Source organism: Amblyomma americanum, chromosome 7 (genome assembly GCF_052857255.1).
Source record: "Amblyomma americanum isolate KBUSLIRL-KWMA chromosome 7, ASM5285725v1, whole genome shotgun sequence".
Lineage (NCBI taxonomy): Eukaryota > Metazoa > Arthropoda > Arachnida > Ixodida > Ixodidae > Amblyomma > Amblyomma americanum.
In genome coordinates, this window is record NC_135503.1 from 24,622,303 (window position 1) to 24,639,911 (window position 17,609).

At 47.6% G+C, this 17,609-nt stretch overlaps 1 protein-coding gene across 4 annotated transcripts in view; it reads left to right on the forward strand.

The window, feature by feature from the left end:
• Positions 1-17,609, forward strand: part of LOC144098704 (organic cation transporter protein-like) — a 96,261-nt gene that overhangs the window by 34,479 nt on the left and 44,173 nt on the right. Inside the window, exon 1 of one of the 4 annotated variants that reach the window (XM_077631528.1) lies at positions 188-283. The exons of the other annotated variants lie outside the window; for them this stretch is intronic. The gene's annotated coding sequence lies outside the window, so the exon portion shown is untranslated. Of the gene's footprint in view, positions 1-187; positions 284-17,609 lie in introns of those variants that run through there. 4 annotated transcript variants of the gene reach the window in all.

A 17,609-nucleotide genomic window follows, 5' to 3' on the forward strand; every position in this document is an offset into this window, starting at 1 on the left:
GCGACTCGTTTCGAGCGCTGGAATTCAAGAACGAATGAAAAAAAAAAGCTTTTATTGTGGAGAAGGAATGAGCCGACCCGCGCGGGAAAAAATTGTCTGCACGTTCTGCACGACCCGTGCACCACCTGTGGAGGCGCCACTGAGGGCCGCCTAGCGGCCGCTTTCGGAAGTACGCTTGGGTTGGCACGGCCGGTCTCGAGGCGGGACACAAAGCGCGCATTCTTCTCTCGAGACCGGCCGTGGGGTTGGCAGCTGCCGTCTTTGGTCGCTACGTGAATTCGGGGTATGTGACTGCGATTTTTGTTTCGTTTGCATGCCCGACGATAGCTTTATAACGGCTGCAGCTGCAAATACAGGATGATCAAGATTAGGCTTTACAAATATAGAAAAAAAATTATCAAGAGCAGTACGCAAACGTCATTATTCTAAGTGAATTATGCGGCCAGGAGGACGCAAACAACGAGAAAAATTGTCGTGGTGACGTGAGTAGTTAACTAAAATTATTTAACTATTTATTCGCTGCAGTTAGCGCGCATGTTTATATTGAAAACTTAGAGGCAGTTGTATTCAAAGACTATTGTATTTCGTAAAGACGTGAGCACTAAGAAGAGGAACAAGGTTCGCGCAATATTAATTTATTGATTTATTCCAATACATGTGACAGGTACAGTTTTTCCTGCTTCCTAGCTACTTTTCCTCTCGGCGCATGCTATCCAGAACTCATTCTCCAATTTAGAGGAGAAATAACCAGAAAATTCGTAATTTTGTGCAACAAGTTTGTTCCCTTTCATATTGTTCACGAATGTGGAAAGTTAGTAACATGCCTGCATCCTCAGATATGCACGTCTAAAATCAGCCAAAAACCCAAGTCCAACTTTGTCGGGCAAAAATTTTGAAAATTAGAACATTGTAGGACAGACACTGTTACGGAAATATTAAAGGTAATGGTCCATTATTTGATATCTTTCTTTTAAAATGTTTCCCGTGATCGCATCGAACGTATAAGACTGCCATAGAAAACCAATGGGGAACGCTTTTGACGATAGCAAAATGGTTAATAGAGAACAAAATACATCACTGCCGTCGGGTGATCCGCGGATATATTCATCGTTATAGTGAAATCTTGCATTATATAAAAAAACTGCGTTTATAAACGGTTTCCCACTCATTAAATGCTTTTGTCCAGAATTAATGGGTATTAATTACGCACGCGAGGCCGCGGCGTTCGGCATGAAGCTCGTCCCTGATGCGACGCAGTTGTTGCGGCACTTCGCCTCACAAGAATGTGGAGAGTCAGGCGACGGTTATAAATTTTCGCTCTTGGCCAGCTGTGTGGTATCTCTGCATGGCTTGACCGCATGCGAAGTCTAAAACGGCGTCACGCATTATCACCCGCTCTGGAAACAATCTATTAAAGGAACAGCGTCGCTGGCACAGTTATTATTCGGTTTCGCTTTCCAAGAACGAATAGTTATCACCGTCGCCTGCAGCTCCACATTCTTGCCAGGCGAAACGCCATACGCAACGGTACCTCCTAGCGAATACCATTGCTTCAAACTTGTATAGCCGCTTAAGAAGGGTGCGCCGTGCGTGATAGTGGTGAATATGTAATATGCAAATTTTTCTAACGAAATTTTTGGTCTGCGCGTGCACTCTCAGCAGGCTCCATCTCTGATATGTAACTACAAACTTCCGCTGTTTGACATGCATCATTACACTGTACGAACAGGGCAAACATTCAGAAACGCAGTGCTCGAGATGTATACACTCGAGCCCAGATATAACGATCCTGGCGGTCGCGCGGATTGCATTCGTTGTATCCGAGGTCCGTAGTAAGTGAACTTCTCATGATGCGACCAAAAAAAAAAAAATTGGCATGACGCGATGGCGTAGTGGGTTAGCGTTCCATTCTGAGCAGTTCGACACCTTTGAACGCATTTTTCAATTGTTTCAATTAATTATTGATCAATGACACTGTAAATTTTTCTAGTTAGCATAGTCAAACATTGGGTTTTCATTCTGAGCATTTAGACACCTTTGAACCCCCTCTTTCCATTTTTTTATTTCTCACGTTTTAATTAATCTATTAATTGCAATGATTTCATTAACTCGTCATCGCCTATCACACACCAATCAATCTCAATCACTAGAATCAGAAATTACCATGATATGTTTTTTTTTTTTTACGCAGCCCTGATTATTTCCGACACGCGGTGCCGACTACTGTATACTACAGCGACGGGTTTTCGACCGGAAGAGCTGTATAAGCTGTCGCGTAAAAAGTAGGAGAAATGTGGCATCTCCAGCGCAGTAACGTGCTCCTCGCCGAGACTTCTGCAATCAACAAGCTACATTAGGGGCGCGATATAACTAATCGCGGTGGAAGCATTCTCGGAAACTGGTGGTAGATCGGCCTTCTCGTCATCGTCTTCATTAGATTCCTGATAGTAGGAGAGTGTTCGTACTTCGCGCATGGTTTCGTCACTGTATGCTTCTCCGATGTCGGCGTCATCATTCGCACCACCGCAGTCATCCCAGGCGACAACAGGTTGAGCCAGCGGCGCATTGACCGCACGTCACTGCAGATCGACACGCGGCCGATAACGTGGTGGTTCGACAGTGACCTCCATTGTTCCTGGGTCGATAACCCAGCCTTACGGCAATTCTTGATGCGCTGCGCCGTCAGCTTCGTCCATGCGACTTTAATCGTTTCCGCGGCGCGGAATAGATATATCGGAACTGTTGGCACGTGGTCTGTCATCTGCTGTCAAGCAAGCGCTGGTGACGCGGCCTCGACAGAACACCTTCAGCGCGTGAATGATGCCCATGTCAAGTGGCTGCTCTTGCTCGTCGCTTTCGTTGGCAGAGCATGGTGGCTGCAGTCAGTGAAGGCAGCACGTGGTGCACTCGCAGTTGTCGAGTACGGAACTCCCCTTTTTTTTCGCCATGTCATAGTCGAACTTAACAAGCCACTCGCCGAACAAATCGCCTGTCATACCCATCACACCTGTGAACATAGCCGTAATGGCACACTGGTCGAGTAGAAAAAAAGAAAAAGTCGCGCATCATAGAGGCGTTTTTGTTGTGCCATAGCGTACAACAATGTAGCTCCCAAAGCACAGCACCTTGCTAGTCTTCCCAATTACAAACGGCAGCTGCCGGTCGCCGCTCTCCATGGTCGTGTACAAAAGGACGGTAAAATTGAAAATTTGTTTTTGAGGATAGGAGAGGAGGGCTTTTGTGGACGCTCTGTGGGTTTTCGACTGCGGGGCCTAGTTTCCGGCGCCTCCTCATTCGCTGTAAACGAGTTGTCGGAACACGGTGTTCGGTGCGTGTGAGACGCCGTGCCCTTCCCTATTACGTATTTCGATGGTGGCAGCGCCATCTTTCGAAATATGCGAACGTGCGTTATAACTGCGGCTGTTATGAGTGGGCTCGGCAGTAACATAATAACGTAACATAATAATAACATAGTGACATAATGACATAGTTTATAGCTATTATTTGAGCATTACAATAATATTTAGAATGCTTAATGTTTTTATATTTGTGATAAAAATATTAAAATAACATCCAGTACGTATCATTATCATAACGTTTAGGTTGAACGTTCAATAACATTGTGGTACAACAGATGACATTATTTGTTTATTTTTAATATTACCACAACGTTCCAATGTAACTGGTAGCATTACTGCAACTTACACAAAAATTTCATAGCATTATTCTAATGTTAAATGCTACTTGGATTTGTTTGCTTTCCAACCTAAAATTCTAGTGGCAGCTGACGTCTAATGATTTACGATAACGCAACGATTACTTCGATGACCTTTTATCTAAAAGAGGAGAATTAAATGAGAACTTACGCGTCAAAGCAAAGTATAATTGAACGGTGTGCTCCCGGCAGCGCTGATAACTAGTGGTGCCGCCTCTCTAGGTAATTTTGTGTTCTAACGTTCAGCCGTACGTCTATTATTGTGAGACATTTGCATCCCGGTACAGCTGCGGCGTATGTAGCTCAGATGTTCAAAAAACCAAGTGACCGGATACTTACAAGAGTATAGACACCTAACCTTTGGGTACGTGTTTTCTTATTTGTAAGGATGCGTAAGGCAATGTTTTACGTTGATTACCACCTGTTATTCTCCTGCGACAGCTAAATAGTTTAAATCGAATTTCTTTCTCGTGCTCTTTCGGTTCCAACAGCCCAACGATGACTGACGTCAAAGTGAGGTTATAGGTCACGCGAGGCATGAAAAACTGCGATACGATCGCTGCTTCAACATTCCTTGTCATTTCGACTCTTGAGGAAGGCTGGCTTCAGCACTGCGGTGAATTAAAACGATAAAGGAACGATTATGTCGACGTTTTTAGATGCCTCACTTGACATAAAAACAACTCTTTGACGTCACAGCCATTGTTCGGCGGAAAAAGCCGCGAGGAGTCGAGACCTCTTTGCCTGCTTCTAATCGCGGAGATCCCGGCCCCCGTCGCCCAGGCCTGCGTGCCGGGGACAGGGAGTTGGGGGCCTCCTTATCTGGTGCAAAATAAAGTTGGTGTCATCATCATTATCGGCTGTTGAAACCAAAACCGAAACAGCACGACAGAAAAAATGCGATTATAAATTATTTAGCGGTTGTAGGCGACTATCACACGGTGATTCATGCGTAGTAGTGCATTCCACATCATTGCAGAGAAGAAAACATGCCTCCAAAATTAAGTGTCTATGCTCCTTTAAGGTTATTGGTATATTTACGATTCATCTACATTTCTGTTTCCCATGCAATGTGTTGTGCAGTTATTTTTTTCTGTACAACTGATTCCTCTCCTGCTTTTTTATAATTTAGTTGACATGTACAATGTGCAATTTTGACGTTCTTTACTGTATTAGTGTGTGTTCGCCCGCTGCCAATTGCATGCCTTTTTTTGTCAGCATTTATTTTTTTACTAGACCACAGACACCTTTCACGCTGCATATTTTTAGCTTTTCGTGCGTGGTTCAGCCAGTTTTCGAAAGTGGTAAATAAAAACTCATTCCTTCATTCATGCACTATTGAAGCGGCGAGAAAAACTGAAGGGGGCACTTCAGCCACGCCTTAAGGGCATGACGCGATATCGCTAATTGGTTAGTTCCCATATATGCGGACTTGTTCATTCTGTAGTAGCATTATATATAACTCTATTTACCGATGGATATAGGATGGGCTTGAGCCCAACCGCCTAGACGACGGCTTGGAATCCGTGGACCCGGGAGGCGTGTTCGGATAGTCGGATGGTTCGAAGCTGAGCCTCTGAGTCTGAGCTGCGCATTAGAGTCTCCCACAGTTCATCTGTTTTAGTTTCTGCGTGCATGTCGTATGTTTCAGGACAGGTCCACGTAATGTATAGGAAATCTGCCCTACCCTGACACAGCCGGCATCTATCTGAGAATTGTCCCGGCTACAATTGGCTGAGGCTAGCCGGATTCGGATATTTCCTCGTCTGTAAGCGCCTCCAGATGTTTTCTTGGCTCTTATTTAATTTCTTATTCGCCGGCGGGTATTCTACCCTGCCGAGCAGATATTGCTGCGTAATTTCCCGGTAGCTAACTAATCTTTCTCCACCGAGGGTGTACTGAAAGCTCGAGCTCGCCCGGAAAGTAAGACCGCGTGCAAGCTCGTGAACTCAACTCGTTACCGTGGAGTTCAGAGTGGGATGCCGCCCATATTAGTTAATATTAAGTCGTCTTGATAAGTATCTAGAATGCTTTTTGCTCTTCGAAGCGATTCTGCCCTTCAGAAATTTTCTATCGCTGTTTTCTAATCGCTCATGATTGTGGTAGCTTTTGTTTCTGTGATCACGAGAGCAATATAATCTGTACTTTACATTCATAGATTGCTGGTAGCCCTCATACTATTCCTGGCGGAGGGGTGCAGCGGTTAAGCGATGCGCCACTGCCATCGGCGGGGCTTGTGAGACCCAGGTTTCTATTCCCGAGCAACCTCTATCTAGTCTATCTATCTAATCTTTTCGCTCACGACGACGACGAGGCATTTTCTGCAGAACGACAGCCTTAACTCTATCGCGTTAAAGTGAATCCGTTATGCGGCAACGATGTAAGAACATCTTTCAAGCGACACGATGTGGCTGGCTGCCCTTCCTACTAACGTTCTCGGCAAACTAGCCACCAGTGGCGCGGCCGTCGCTCAGAACGTGGCCTGTGAGCGACACATTCTCGCTTGCACATAAGCAGCGTTTACATGAATGCGAGAGCAGCGCAGCGCATCAACTTTTTAGCGCATCGCATTCATGTAAACGGTGATAATGCGCTAAGAAAGCGCGTCGTATCATGCGCCAGGCGGGAGTAGATTGAGAATGGCAAGTCGACTTCAGTGGTGAATGGAAATGAGTTTGGAGGTGTCTCCCTTTTCTTCCCTGTCGTGGCTATACAACACACCCCTCCCCTTAGCCGGATAACAAAGCAGACTTCGCTCAAGATGGGGGTGGCTGGACCCCTCTGCCTCGTGCAGTGGGCGAAGGGTTACTGTCCCGCCAGACTTGAGGCGGTGCGTGTAAACAGTAGGGCGTCGGCTCCGCGATATACGCCAGGAAATGCGATGCGCTACTGTCGCATTCATGTAAACGCGGCTATAGAAATGGGTATACTCTGGGGCAGCCCAGCTTTCACCATTGTGGTAGGCGTTATACAAGTTGTTCCTGGCAACACACCCACAGAATTCTATTAAGAGCTTAAGAGCAAGCCACAGCTTTCGCAATAGAGAGCTATAGTGTATCTTTCTTTTTTTGAATGCGTTGGCATAAAAATCCTCACCGTGCAGAGAGGGTGTCCGGCGTTGTCCGGAGGCGTAATGTTGCGTACGCTGGCCACCTGCCGCGGTGGGCAGGTGGTGAAGTCGGGAGAGTGTATTCCCCCAAGACCCCCAAAACACGACTTGGGCAGGTGGTGAAGTCGGGAGAGTGTATTCCCCCAAGCCCCCCAAAACACGACTTGGGCAGGTGGTGAAGTCGGGAGAGTGTATTCCCCCAAGCCCCCCAAAACACGACTTGGGCAGGTGGTGAAGGGGGGAGAGTGTAATCCCCGAAGCCCCCAAAAACACGACTTTGTGAAATTGATAAGAACTAATGACTAAAAGTGACTCAGCAAAAATTGATGCAGCTAGCTTCACTTCAAAACATGACTAAGCATGACTCAGCGAAAATGAAAGTGACTATGTAGGAATGACTCAAAAACGAGCTCAGCAAAGTTGCTCAGCAGAGTTGAGCAAAGAACCTTTAATGAGCTCAAAAATGCATTGCAAAGTATAGAAAAAATATATGAATAGAAGATAGGAAGCAGATGAGAAGCAATTAAAAATTAAAAGCAAGCGGACTAACGCTAGTGCATTGTCATCGCATAATGATAATAAGCGCCCCGTAATTTTTATTATGGAAGGTTTTCTATGTGCGCGGACAGATCTTATTGATATTTCTTGTGCGTGTTTTAGATTCGCATTTTTGAATACAACAGTGACTCTTCTGTAGCAAGACCCGGACGGGCGCCTGGAAGGCTCTGCGACCCAACATTGTTGCAAACAGACTTTCTCTAGCTGGTCGGCTCCGTTGCCGCTGGAACGCGTGCCAAGCGCACGTCAACGTTATTGTTGATGGATGTGCGAGGGCGTCTTCAATCACGGCACTCTTTCAAGGAAGACGCCCAGCTCCGTCGATATTGGCGGCTGACGAGGCGCTCTTCAGATTCAGAAAACTCGCTCGACCGTGGAGATGTGGATAATGGCATAGTTGGACTCGGCCTGCCACTTTTTGGCATGTGGAAATATGCCTCGTTTGGTTCCCTAAAGGTGGTCCATGGCGCGACGCGTGGCGTCCTCTGTTGACGTGGCGGGATGTCGTCTCTACAGGGGATCTGATATCTGTTGTTGTTGTTGTTTGTTTTTGTTGTCGTTGTTGTCCTCAAGCTATAAATTTCGCGCACCTATTGCGCAGATTCGCCGACACAAGCGGTGATTCACAGATGCTCGAAAACCTCTTTCCTTTTTAAGTGTAGGTTGTCAGTTTAAAATTAAGAAAAATGGGAAGAGGGCTATATGAGCGGCGTTTTGAATGGTTTGGTTAGAGAATAATTTTTTGCACGAGCAGAAAGTACTTGGAATTTAGAAAGATTTCAGTATGGAAACCGTTTCTTTCCTGAAAGAAAGCTTTGGATGGCGGAGTGAACATTCCTGTTGTTGTGCCAAAGCTCAGCAACACTAAGGGAAAGAGCAACTCCAGCTGACAAACCAACCAATTTGTTGAAACTTGTTTTCTACCAGGCCTGATTTTCCTTGGAATTCACAACCATACCTTGGCCCATCCCCTCGCGTGGGTATGTGACATGTTTACTGAGGTAAACAACAGTAACCAGGCCCCTCCGTAGAGAAGGAGCAGTGGTAGGACAACGAAAAATGATCCGTCGTTTCGGGATCTGTCTTTTGTTGTTGTTGTTGTTGTTGTTGTTGTTGTTGTTGTTGTTGTTGTTGTTGTTGTTGTTGTTGTTGTTGTTGTTGTTGTTGTTGTTGTTGTTGTTGTTGTTGTTGTTGTTGTTGTTGTTGTTGTTGTTGTTGTTGTTGTTGTTGTTGTTGTTGTTGTTGTTGTTGTTGTTGTTGTTGTTGTTGTTGTTGTTGTTGTTGTTGTTGTTGTTGTTGTTGTTGTTGTTGTTGTTGTTGTTGTTGTTGTTGTTGTTGTTGTTGTTGTTGTTGTTGTTGTTGTTGTTGTTGTTGTTGTTGTTGTTGTTGTTGTTGTTGTTGTTGTTGTTGTTGTTGTTGTTGTTGTTGTTGTTGTTGTTGTTGTTGTTGTTGTTGTTGTTGTTGTTGTTGTTGTTGTTGTTGTTGTTGTTGTTGTTGTTGTTGTTGTTGTTGTTGTTGTTGTTGTTGTTGTTGTTGTTGTTGTTGTTGTTGTTGTTGTTGTTGTTAGCCTAACAAAAGATGGCACATACCCATACTGGGGGATCGGCCAAGAATCGGGTGACCTTAACCCCACTGCGCCCCTCGTGGACTAAGGCTCAGTTTCGAACGACCTCGCAGCCTGTCTTTTGGCAGCCGGCTGTTGATCTTCCTTTTCTTTGCCGAAACCGAGGTTGCCTGAATCCATTTTGGCACGCGCACGCATCGCACCCTTCGCAGTTAAGCCCAAGAAAAAGCAAAGAGAAAGGCAGGAAAAGCTGCAAAGCTCGGTGAACATTGTTTTCGGTTTCGGAACTGTGAACGCGGTCTTGGAAAGCGGCAGAAACCGGTGTCACATTAGGCGAGTTCCTGTTTTTCTCTCAAGTGATTTACTACCGCCCGCTTGGTTTTGCGGATTTGAAGCCCTGCTGGCCTTGAGTGTGACGCCAGCAGTCCTACAGACTCAGTCGTTGCAACAAACCCGCAGCGCCAGACTGGAGTACACCACGGAGTCTCCGGAGTTTCGTCTTATCGTTCCCGACATTTTCCCTCTGCTTCGCCACGAACACCTGTGCTCACACACGCCTGAGTATCCGTCAAAATAGAAAAATGGGACAGCCATCGTCAATGACAGGTCCTTCCATTCTGCAGTATGCTAAAGCACGAGCCGCTGTCACATAGGTCAGAATTTATAGTGGCAGTAGTGCGAGAATTTAATCAGGCACAACACTTTGGCGCATAAGACGTCGATGGCCTGCTGCACAAGGAGGCGATGTACGTCTTCAGCTTCAGCTCCAACCCAATCCAGCCAGGCCCCGACAGTGTGGGAAGCGGTGGGAAATAAACCCGATTGCAGATCAACCGGCGCAGAGGTTGTCATAAGGGGCAAGGCAGTTGGGACATGAAGGATCGCGACGGAATTTGTACAGATAAAGCCGCGCAGGCGTTACAAGTGTGTTGAGTTGTATCTGTCGAAGGATGTGAGCCTTCCGCACACTAAGGCTAGCATGAGGGTCGAGGTAGAGTTTACCGGTCGAGGCGGAGAGCGTTGTAATACTCTTTGATGGTGGCGCGAAGGGACAGTCTCGGCCCGCCCTCCGAGGTCCTTAGCCGGGGGATCAACGGTGCCCGGATTAGAGTTTCACGGGCGAGCTGGTTAGCCAGCTCGTTGCCGTCAATCCCCGAGTGTCCAGGGATCCATCGGCGGAAGACGGGGCGAACTGCAGCGACGCAAGTGCGGCCTCGAGTTCTGTGGACAGATATGGTGGGAATGTTTCTGACTGAATGACACGAATGGCTGCCTGGGAGTCAGTGTAGATGCTATAGTTAGGTACAGGTGGGAGCGAACGAAAATGTTGAGTGGCGTGATTGATGGAGAGCACCTAGGGCGAGACAGTGTCATGGGGGTGTAGGAACCTGCCGCTAGTGTGAGTGACAGGGGTAGGAAGAAGAGGATGAAAGCGGACTTGGCTACCGGAGCCGCGAGGAGCCACGTAAGAGGAATCCGTGTGCGCCACTCCATGAGTATTGAAGGGGGACTATGATGAGAGGCCAGCATTCAGGACTGGTGACATACTGGAGGGAAGAGGAAGTAAATGGAGGTTAGAAGCCTCTCGAGCGGAAGGAATTTATGAAGAGCCGTCTGGATGGAGGGAATAATTGCCTGGTTGAAAAGCCATAAGTATACAGGTATATAACACACGGTATGACGCATGTGTTCAGCACCCAACAATAGAGCGTTATCGTTTTCTGCGTCTTTAACTTTTCGCTTTTTTGAAAAATGCCTAATCAGGTTTTACAATGCTACCAGCTACTATATAACTTCTGCCTTCTTAAGTGCTAGCGACTTTTGGTCCCTTTCGCGCATCCTCACAGACCTTCATAACCTGTGCCACTGAGGCACCCAACGCTGCATTCTCGCCAGCGGGGATGGTTTGGTGCGCATGGCTCAAGCGCGCTGGCAGCAACCTTGAGCCACAGGAGCTTAAACAGGTGCGCTCTCATCGCCTGCAAAACATTTCGTTATCCTTCGGGCTTTCGTGACGGCCTTGGCCAATCCATGCAGCTGTGTCAACGTACACAGCCATCTGGGCGAATCGGTTGCGTTCAGCAAAGCCTCAGGCGTTTGGTTTGTTGAGCTTTCACGCTCGGATCGGTCACTTGTTATGATTTCACGCTAGGTGCGTTTTTCGAAATGCGCAGGACGCCGATAGGTATATAGTCATGTTATGTATTTTTTTCACAAGGTTTCGCAAGTCTCATACACTCTCCAAACTCTCTTTTACGTCGTATAGCAGAATAAAGAATGGAGCTAGGGCAGAGGTGGAATCAAACCATCAACCTTAAGATTCCTAGAAATTAGTGTTGTCGACTAGAACACAGGTGTATCAGCGCCAGTGTGCGCTCAACTTCGGCAAACATCTTAGGGCCCATTTCCCAAAGGTTCATGTCGTAGCACCGCCCACCTGTCTGGAGCTTTGGTACATCTTAAAAAAAACAAGAACAAGCGGTACAACAAAAAAGGCACACAAAAACTCTGCTTGGTGAGGAAACAAAGGAAAAGGTCAGCATAGCATGGTGGTGAGATATTTAAAAAAAATAGCAGGGCGATCATGACACTTGACGCAAAAATTTGCGATAGAAGTTGGATGTACGCTCGATTATTATTATTATTATTATTATTATTATTATTATTATTATTATTATTATTATTATTATTATTATTATTATTATTATTATTATTATTATTATTATTATTATTATTATTATTATTATTATAGCCCAGTGCTATTCCGCAAGCCCTGGGCTTGCGAAATTGGCAATGGGGTGAATTTGGCTGGGGTGAATTGGGCGGAGATATTATTATTCGATAGCTGAGAACCCTAACCGGACAAAAAACCCGGCACCGTGCGGCGTTGTCCAGAAAAATCTTGATTGGCTGGCGGGCAGTGACGTCGTTAGCAACGTCATCAGAGCGAAGAAGTCCCTCTGGCTGGATGGGCTGGATGGGTTGGTGACGTCGTCAGATCAGATAATGCCCACTGGCTGGAAGGAAGTGGCGTCACTAGATCGGCAGGACGTCACCAGACCTGGTTCGTCTGTGTGAAGCCGCGCCTGCCAACCGCTGAAAGCTGGCAGGCGGTGTACGGGGCGAGCTCGGGTAGAGTAACGTGGGTCTCACAAGCCCCACTCGTCACTTCCGGCAAATGGGTCAACAGCTTCGAATGCTTTCGAAGAATTTTTCTGGAGGTTGAAAGCGGCCGGGAGTGGTTGTTGGGTGGCGCTTCTGGAGAGCTAGAAGATGGGGTGGATCGAGGGTGGAGGTAGGTGGACAGGTGTGGTGGGCTGGTACCTCTGGAGGACAGGTGCTTTTCCCACTGCGTCTTGTTGCTGCTTCGTTCCGCTGCTGCATGGGCTTCTAGCGGGTGGAGACCTTGTGGAGGGTCGGTGGTCGGTGGCACTTCTGGAGGGTGAGTTGGGCTGGGGAGCTAGGCGCCGCTTCTCGAGAGTGGAGGCTTTTTGCATGGCGAGGTTGCCCACGGAGAAAACTTCCTGTCTTCACACGGATAACGCCGGTGTTTTCGCCCCATTCCACTCTTCCGGCTGTCGCAGTAAAACAATATCAGGGGGTCCAGTTAGTATCGATCCGCATAGTATCACCGAGGAGTCCGGCTTAACCACGGTTAAAAAAATAACTCTGAAATTGAAGTGGTCAAAAACTTTAAATCACTGGGCGTGTACCTTTCCCAACATGACATGGGATCATCATGGGAACTATATTATTAATAAACTATCTAGGACAACCGGCATTATGCGCCGCCACTGCTACTTCTTCCCTACGTCTGTTAACATACTCATATATAATTATTGGTTTTCTTCTTTATTAAGTTACGTGTTTCCTGCGTGGTCAACAACAATAGCTGTAAATATTAGTAAACTTTCAGTCTTACAAAAAAGAGCTTTACGCCTAGCCTGTAAAGTCCCTTATCGCTCTCACACTGCAGGTTTATTCAAGAAGCACCACGTAATTCAGGTTTCATCAGTGTATGACTGCAAGCTGGGTCGTATGTATAAACTCTGTTTACTAAAAAATAATGATTCCATAACAAGCTTAGCACGACTAGCTGGAAACTTCCCTGTTTATAATTTTCGCCATCCCGAAGTGTGGTATGTCGCCAAATGCAGAACCAATTATGGACATCAAATGCTGAAATTTCTACTGCCCACACTTCTAAATCGCGTATTAAAAGAAACTAACATTGACACATCTGATATATCACCAAAAGATTAACTGCGTGAAATGTTTGTATAATGATGCCATACACTGACTTTTTTTTTCTTTGCCTGGTGCTTTCCTGTCCGAACGATTTTGTTTAACTCATGTATGTGTTTTGTCCAAGTGTTCTGTACTTCCTTAGCCGCACGCTTCTATGCTGCCCGTGTGCTATGGGGTCAGGGCTCCTCAAGCTGTTCCTCACAGCCTTTACCTCCCCTTCTCGTAACTGTTTTTGTTGCGGAATAAAGTTTGATTTGATTTGAAACGTAAAGTGCAGAAAGCAGAGGCGCAACTTCTGTACGTAGCGAATTAACTTACGCTACGCTTTTTGCCGGCGTCCGGAAGCTGAATCTTGCTCTTCCTCAACGAAGAGCGGCGCCTATGTAGGCCTATGCACTCGGCCAGGAAGCATGTATTTAGTGACTGAGAACGTTTAAAAAAAACATTACAGTGCGTCTTTTGTGGTTGCCATGAAGTAGAAAAATCTCCCGAATGTCTTGCACGGGAAGGTTTAGGTGACACATGTGCTTGCTCAATTTGCTCCCCTTTACTTGGGACACTCCCACAAGACGTGCCCTTGGTCTGCTTTAGCTTTGTGCAGTGTTCAAATCGGGCACGGAACCCAATGGGCACTGAAACTCCCCTGGACGTCCCATGGACGTCCACGGGACGTCTAAAGTAGATTCAGTGCCCATTGGGAAGCTGGCATACTCTGCCCAGCCAGTTGGGCATGCGTGCGCTGTCGGTGCGTATAGGCGGGGCAGCGTTAAAGTCTCCAAGCGGTTGAAGCTTCCCGTGACTAGACGAAGCTTTTCATTTGAGAAGTCGAGAGAGAGGGGCGCAAAATGGATGTCAACAGTGGTGCTGTGCTGCCTGTGAACATTCGGTAGCGTCATAGGTGACCTGTAAGAATGGTCCTAACGGGCCAGACTGTCAGCTATCTCGCTCCATTCTATACTACGTTGGAGTGGACCCAATGAATGGCAACATTTTTTCCAGCTTCTGAGAGATGTTGTGGCCTCAAGCAAATGGGAAGCGTGTCGTTGTCCGCAGGTTCTTTAATGTGCTGGGCAGCTGCCTTGGAGTCGGGGATTATGGCCATTGCTTTCTTCTCTTTAACATCGAGCGCATTTAGCGCCGCATGGAGTTATGTCATATACATATCTGCAAGTGCGGATGAGACTACGCCGCTGAAACATTTAGCCCACTCTTCTCGTGTTTCAGGTATAAAGAATGCTCACGTACGTCGAAATGCGTGCTTCTTTGTTAATTGAGCCGTCGATATATAGGGTATGTCTTGTCTAAATACTGTACAGTTTATCTTTTAGCGACCGCAGCTGTCGGTGTTCGCTTAGATCGCATCCGTGGTATTCTTTCAACACAGCTTAGTTCTGCCTTCTCCCGCTGTACGGGCTAGCCGAACGCTATGTGGTATACCCATGTGCTGCGCCCTCCATCCGGGGTACAATAACGTGTGGAAAGCTGGCATAAAGCGAGATTTCTGACGAGTGTGCGAACTGTCCGTGAGGTGTCTTCCGACCGCTGTTTCGACGAGTCGCAGAAACAGTGTCAGCAGACGCTGCGGGGCAAGTATAGACGCACCGTAGTGGAGCTAGGTTCACGGTCAACAAATTGGATTAATGAGAAAAACTGAATGCCGCCGCGGTGGCTCAGTGGTTAACACGCTCGTCTACTGAGCCGGAGTACCCGGGTTCGAACCCAACCGCGGCGGTCGCGTTTCGATGGAGGCGAAATAATTCTAGAGGCCCGTGTACTGTGCAATGTCAGTACACGGTAAATAACCCCAGGTGGTCGGAATTTCCGGTGATCTTCACTACAGCGTCCGTCATAGCCTGGGTCGCTTTGGGGCGTTAAACCCCCATAAACCATCATCTTTTCAGTGAGCTGACGTATGCCTGGCCGCGCAGGATAATTCTTGGTTTTTGCCACGCACCCATATCCTGCGAACTTTCGTCCGGAAACTTTCGTTCGGCTCAGGTTGTAGCAAAAGCGGGTTGTTCTTTTAGAGTCACTATACAGTTCGCTTGTGCTTGGGAGCGTTTAGCGTCAGGCGCCACCATACTTGCTGCAGGCGTAAAAAAAAACGGCCGTGGCTTAGCTTGATTAAGCCTGGTGATTGCGAAGCAATAGTGTGTTATTCTCGGATCAGCTGGTAGTATGGCTGGTGGTAGCCTTGGGTTATGCTAGTGTTACGGCTTACAGTGAACCATCTAAGAGGAAGTCATCCGTCGAATCCGTGTATGCCGACAAACATTTCCCTCACCAGCGTGCCCATTACAAAATCTTCCAGTATCGATTGGCCGACGGTGCGGTAGCACTCCATTTTCTCCGCGTCGTAAGATTAACCAAAAAACGGCCACTCTGCGGTCACTCTGACCGTAGCGCCCCTGGTGAGAGGAGCGGGAGTTAGGCCGCCGTTCGTGGCTACCGCCTCGCCTCGCGACGGCGTGAGATTGGGCCCCGTTTTTACACAGCTGGTGTGACGTCACTCTAGGTCACGTGGTGTGACGTCACGCAGCGAGGTCACGCTAAAGGTCAATGGTGCCTACCACCGCCTCGCCACGGAACGGGCTGAAGTGCGACCTAAAGTAGTATTGCTTCGCAATAAAACTCACTGAACGGTTAGCGCTGTGTAACGCTGAGTTCAGCGATAGCTAATTGCAGTGGTGAATTAATATAATATTATTTTTTCCATTATTATTTCTTCTTTTGTAGATTGCGCGTGATGCCACTGCGCTGTCACTTGTGGCACCACTGTGTTCAGACCACTCAGTTTGACGCGTTGCAATGGCGTCATGCGTGACGTCGCTGCATGCTGACAAATCAGCGTGGCGCGTTGCAGTGACGTCATGCGTGACGCTTAGAGCTCGGCTCCCAACGTTAGTATTTGGGAGCGGAGGATGTCTGTCGTGCTCGCTCCCGTCAGGGACAGTTTGACTGGGAGGTACTGCAAGCTGCTGTAGTTTCGTGGCCAATTCATGATCTCCTGCTTTTGGTTTCGGAATGTTACTGCTTTCCTTGCACTCTGTAACTGCGCACAACCCTTTCGTAACCAAGCCACTGACTCGGACTCGTGCGCAATACGAGAAGTGACTTGCGAAAGGGCCGATGTTTACGTGTGTGCGTGATACAAACTCAACAAAATGAAAACAGCCGCGGCACCTGACGTCATTAGAAGTGAGCTGACTTGGATAAACAAGATGAAAACCATGCCAGGCGTGACAGATGAGCCATCTGCGAGTCTCTGGCTCTGCCGTCCAGGCATTCCTGTCGTCTGCCTTACAAAGGCGGTCTCTGTTCATACACGGTCTTGGTGCAGACGACTGCTATCTCGCTTCGAATGATGGCAATGAAAATGCGCCTTCCCTTCACGCGTTTGAAAACGGAAGGCTCCGCTGAAGGTCTCTACACCATGGCTTAACATAACCTTACGGTATCGAACGTAGTGCAACTGTAATTCGATCAACAGACTTATATCTGCACATAAGCTGCACCTCAAATGTAATGCACAGAACTTTTCACGTTCCACCCTTCAGCGTGCTCACGTATTAACGTTAGTCGCGTTTAACGAGACTCTTGTTCTGTGCAGCCACTTTCAGAAAGGCGTGTGTCTTTTCTTAGCGGTAAGGATTTCTCTTGTCGTCCTCTTGTTTTCTTCATCGTAGGGTCATGCGGTTTCGGGTCACAGGGGCGAGGAGGTAAAGGAACGAGGTGGTGGATACCGGGGCAAGACGCTGTTTTTAGCCACCCAACGCGCCGACCGCGCTGCTTGCATTTTTGTTTGCGGCAGAGAACAGCGACCCTGTGTCTCGGCAGTGTTCAACGTGCATTTTATGAGCCAACTGCTGTTTTCTACGACCTGCAGTAGTGGTTTAATGGCTTTATAGCGTTCGCCTATAGAGCCCAAGGTCGCGAGATCGAATCCCGCCTCTGGGGCCGCATTTCAACGGGAGCGAAATGCATACATACCCATATGCTGCGCGATGTCAGTGCACGTTAAAGATCCCCTGGTCGAAAAAAAAAAAACTCTAATGGTGAATTCCAATCGCAGGCCCGGAGCGGTCTGCACGCTCTGTGACAGAGCGCCTGAATCCGGCGCAGAGCGCGCGACCTGAAATTGCGATTGGAGTACACTTGCTCTGGCCAGAGCATGCAGGCAAGGGCATGTAAGTTGCAGCTAGCGCCGCTGAAAATGAACGTCACGCAAACTTCCGGTCGGATCCGCCGATTTCGACGGAGCAGTCCCGACTGCTCCACGGAGCAATCTCGGCTCGGCAACCGCTCCCTGTCTACGATTGGAAGACTCGATCCGTGCCTCAGATCTGCGTTTGGAATACAGTTGCTCCGAAAAGAGCAGGAAACGTTGCTCCAGAAGTGCTCCAACTCTGCGATTG